This window comes from Sturnira hondurensis, unplaced genomic scaffold (assembly GCF_014824575.4).
Source record: "Sturnira hondurensis isolate 20B ecotype Veracruz unplaced genomic scaffold, ASM1482457v3 Scaffold0010428, whole genome shotgun sequence".
NCBI lineage: Eukaryota > Metazoa > Chordata > Mammalia > Chiroptera > Phyllostomidae > Sturnira > Sturnira hondurensis.
Window position 1 is genome coordinate 10,689,580 of NW_028083059.1, and position 5,184 is coordinate 10,694,763.

The 5,184-nt window shown below is 36.1% G+C and overlaps 1 non-coding gene across 1 annotated transcript; it reads left to right on the forward strand.

Moving 5' to 3' along the window:
- Positions 1 to 3,458: 3,458 nt before the first annotated feature.
- Positions 3,459 to 3,591, forward strand: LOC118995908 (small nucleolar RNA SNORA33). Its single transcript, XR_005068388.1, has one exon. It is a non-coding gene; the product is annotated as a small nucleolar RNA SNORA33 (small nucleolar RNA).
- Positions 3,592 to 5,184: the final 1,593 nt, after the last annotated feature.

A 5,184-nucleotide genomic window follows, 5' to 3' on the forward strand; every position in this document is an offset into this window, starting at 1 on the left:
ACTAACAAATAGAAGAGAAGTAATTCTGTACAATTGTATCAATATGTGATACAATCATTTGTCCCTGGAAAAAGAAATTATGAGGACAAGATGTGCTCAAACTTTCACAGACTTTTGGGAAACCAAAGTCTCTAGCTCTTGAGATAGTGAGCCATTGGCCTTAGATATCATGTAGGATGCTAAATACATAAGCACCAATCTGGCCTAGTGCTGATAATGGAAATAATGAAACATAAATGTTTTTTAAAAAACACTTCAAAGTGTCCTAAAGGGGAAGTCTTTGGATAAGCATTTTGGACATTCCAATTAAAGGCTGGATTGTGGGAAGAATTTTGTTTGAATATTTTTTCAATGTGGACCTTTCTTCCCAGAGAATCCACAACTCATTCCACAAGAGACTTTTAAAATATCATACCCATTTAACATTCCGTACTTCTACCTTTATAAATTCCCTGTTCACTTCCTGAAATTTAAATGCTTTCAATTTATAAAACAAGAAGTTTACTGTCAATAAATTACCTTTTCATGGACACTGTGCAAATACTGATTAGCTACCATAACAAATTCAGTTCAAGGGTGGATCTGCCGAACAGGTTGATTGTATATATATATATTTTTAATTTTAGCAAATAACAGAACAAAAGCAGCCAACACTACCTGTAGAGCAATTCTAGAGGCATTTTCTGTGTATAAGTATTTATGAAAAATTGTTTTTCATTTATTCAACTATTTTTCTCTTTTATTTTGTTTGCAGATATAGTTAGGCACCACTTGTATTAGTTCAGTAAACTCTTCTAATATTCTTCATAGTATATTCATTTTTTGATGATTTTTTTCTTATTGTTCAAGTATAGTTGTCACTATTTTCCTGCCACCACTTCCCCTCACCTCACCCACACCCACCTCCCACTCAGAATCCTACTGCACTTTGGCTTTGTCCATGGGTCCTTTATATGTTCATTGATGACCTTTCCCCTGTTCTCCCCCATTATCCCCTATTCCCTCCCCTCCGATTACTTTTTGTTCTTTATTTCAATGGATTTGGTTATTTTTGCTTGCTTGTTTTTTTTGTTGTTGTTGATTAGGTTCCACTTATAGGTAAGATCATATTTCTCTTTCAACATCTGGCTTATTTCACTTAGCATAATGCTTTCCATTTCCATCTATGCTGTCACAAAGGATAGGAGCTCCTTCTTTCTTTCTGCTGTGCTGTATCCATTGTGCAAATGTAGTGCAGTTTTTTGATCCACTCATTTAGTGATGGACATTTAGGCTGTTTCCAGCACTTGGCTATTGTAAATCCTGCTGCTATGAACATTGGAGTGCATAGGTTCATAGTATATTCTTTATGAAGCATCTCATAAGTGGTCTTTAGACTTGTCAAGACTCAATTTTATCACCAGGATTTTCAGTGGGCTACGTTTCCTTTTTTGGTGATGTTTTCTAATTACAAGCATCTTTCTCAAAGACATAGGTGGGTTGATATCTTCCATCTAAGATAATGAAATATTAAATAACCTCAATTAAAAATGTGAATATCTTCTGAATCTTTTCAGAAAGCAGTGGATCTTCTGCTGAATTCCTGATGTCACAGCTGTCTACATAATATACATTATGTGTTAAGGCAATGTCATCCTCACCCAGTCAAGAGACTTCTTGAAGGTATTTTTATGATTTTATTGCTCAGGGAGTTCTATTAATAATCTGGCTCTAAATTATAAATGGCAATAAAATTAGATTATATAAATTAAAAGTAACAATAAAGAGTGGCAGCCATCCTCCATGTGAGAAGTAGTCAACCCATGCAGGGGTGCTTAGGCTTAAAGAACAAGACAATGATACACCTACAATCTGGCTTGTACATTGGTGTCATTGTTTTCAGGTGAAGAAATTGAATTTAGCCCTGGCTGGTGTAGCTCAGTGGATTGAGCATGGGCCTGCGAACCACACAATCGAGGTTGGATTCCCAGTCAGGGCACAGGCTTGGGTTGCGGGCCAGTTCCCAGCAGGGGATGTACAAAAGGCAACCATACATTGATATTTCACTCCCTCACTCCTTCCCTTCCACTCTAAAGATAAATAAATAAAAATTTTAAAAAAAATTAAAAAGGGAATTGAATTTAAAATTATCCATTAGTAAATAAATGTACAGGAAAATCAGAATGATATAGTTAATAAGATTTAAATAAATGGTATACTTTACTAACATAGAATAAACATGATTTTCATGCATCTGTAAATGTCTGTTTATGTTTGCCAGTAGCCTAATCAACTATAGTTATAGGATGAAGCCTCTTAGTAAAAAATGACTCCCTAGATCCCACAGATGAAAAAAGAAACTCCAAACAAAGAAACAATGAAATGCCTGCATGTATTTAACAAGTAGTTCTCCAAATTAAAACAAAAGCAAGCAAAACAAACCAACAACAAATTAAAATACTTATTTGTAGTATTCACTGATTTCCATGGTGTAAATACCCATTTTATGGCCAATTTCAAGCTATCAATCAGACATAACTAAAGTCTCTAAGTTGGGAGCAGATATGCACAATCAGGTTGCATGAGGTGCCTTTAAAACACCACTGGAAGACTCCTGGTGAGCACAGAACTTCAAAAGTGTCTCCTATAGATAGGAGGCTATGTAGTGACTGAGTTATGGACTATCTCAACCAGTGAAAACTGCTTCTCATATATTTGTGCTTAATAATTAGTTGTTCAACAGATATCTCAAATGAGTTACAATAGTTTCTGAGCTAGTTTACATACATTTAAAGTAGTGTATTCTCTTCTAGATTTTATGTTTTTTTAAGAAAACAAAGTTTTTATTTTTTATTGAATTTCTCGGATAATACTAGTTAACAAAATTATACATGTTTCAGGTGCACAATTCTACAAGACATGATATGTGCACTGTAATGTGTGTTCATCGCCCCAAGTCAAATTTTTGTGCATCCCTATTTATCTCCCCTAAACCTTCTTCTACAGCTGCCCATTTCCCTTGGCAATAACTATATGGCATTTTGTGTCCATGAGTTTTTTTCTTTTTTTCTTTTATGCTCAATCCCTCTGATCTCACTAAGACCCCCAAACACCCTGACAGCTTACATTTTAGTAGTGATATGCATAAAATAAAAATCATGTCAGAGAATATGGATACAAATATTGATATATAGCAATAGTATATAATAACTGGAATATCTGAAGAAAATTAGATTTTGCTTATAGGAATGGAAATTTAGAGGTTACATGATAATCATTTTAAAATAAAGTGTCATTTTGAAAAAGATATTTGATTCTCCTATGTAAGTCTTTAGGAAGTAGAATGAGAAAGAAATAATATAGGGAGATTGGCTTACTACTATAATGAGATTTTTTCAATAATTTGAATCTTTCAAAGACATAATAAAACTCTGTAACAATTAAGAAACTTATTAGCTTTTGTTCAAGAACAGGAAGAAAAGCCAGCCAATGTGTCTGCTTATCTGAATGTGTTTCTACAGAAGTTCAGAGAAAGCTGGCAGTATAGTAAAGCCATGTTACAGGACTTTACAGACATTGAACCCATTAAGCTTCCTGAAAATGTCTGTAAGAAATAAAAAAAAACAGGAGAGAAAGGAAACTTATTTTGAAAATCTTATTCTGTAAATTTAAATGTCTAGTAGAAGGTTTGAATAAATAAATCCAAAGTCTTCTTCTATCTTTAAATTTTATGATTTTGTGTGAATAAATTCCCATAGCAGAGTGATGTAGACATTCCCTAGGTGCTAAAAGAATTGCTAGCTGTCATTATACATTTTCCCACAGGTGAAACTGTACCACACTTATGCAGATAGATGGCAAATTATCTCTCTATTCATGATTCAAAGTGTTTCTGAGAAACCACTTTCCAACTCATACACACTGAATTTAGAGAAAATGAATAATTTATTTACACAGGCTATAAAATCGATATGAACCATGCCTTCTTTAGCATTATTATATGAAGTATTTTTGTATATAAATAAAAATAGTCTCTACTCATATGAAACATGAAATATTTTCAAGCCACTAAATATTTTAATAGAGACTAAGCATATATGAGATCAAAACCTCTAAAAGGTGCATATCTACCACACTCTAAAAGTATTCTTTCTGGGCTTCTGGTCAAGATGGTGGCATAGGTAAACACAGTTCTCTTCCTTGTACAACCAGATCAAAATTACAGTTAAACCACAGAACAACCATCACTCACGACTGTTAGAAATTGAGTTGAATAGAAAATGGCAACCACAGAATTACAGAAACCACATCCATCCACACTGGTAGGAGGAGCAGAGACACAGAACAGGCTTTTCCCACATCCACATGTGGTAGATAAAAATTCAAGAGAAATATCCTGGAAGCAAAATGTCCCAGCCCCACATCATGCCCCCTGGCCTAGGTTTCCAGTGCCAGGGAGATAAGTTCCCATAACTTCTGGCTGCAAAAATCAGCAGGTATTGAGTCAATGGAAGAAACTCCTCAAGTCCCAAGCAGTCCCTCTTAAAGAACCCACATATGGACTTACTTAGACTCATTCCCTCTGAGCTCCAGCATTAAGGTAGCAGCTTGAAAGACACCAGTGGCACACAGAGAAGTACTAAAATGTCTGGCATTAAGGCAAGAGCTGGGGGACAGTTTTCTCCTAGATAGAAAGGCAGGCAGAGGCCATTGTCCTTTCTGAACCTTCCCGCACAAAGACACAGAGCTAGTTAGTGGGTACTTTTTCTGATATTCTATCAATCAAGCTAACACTATTTGCCCCACTCTGGAGATCCTGGGTTCTCCAACTTACCTAATTTATGGGTCTCCCAAAGCTATTCACAGTGACTTTTCCATATGAATGGCTGGTCTTGGTTCATAGTTCACAAATTCTTAAATCCTCTCAAACAAGCAGCTGGCCTCAGTGAGCTCCCAGATCCTATACCTCTGGCTAAATAGCCCCAGGCCCAGCACCAGCAGCAGCTAGCTTAGATTCACAGCTTGGTTTCACCTACAAATCTCTAAGCCCAGCACAAATAGCAGCCATCGCAGATTGCTCATAGCTTAGGCAGGGTGACACCAGGCAGAACACAGGTGAAGGCTGACCTTGGCCTGCACCATCCAAAAACACCAGAGCTTGTGCCCCCAGTGGACAGCTATAGACTACACTGAAGCACCACTGCC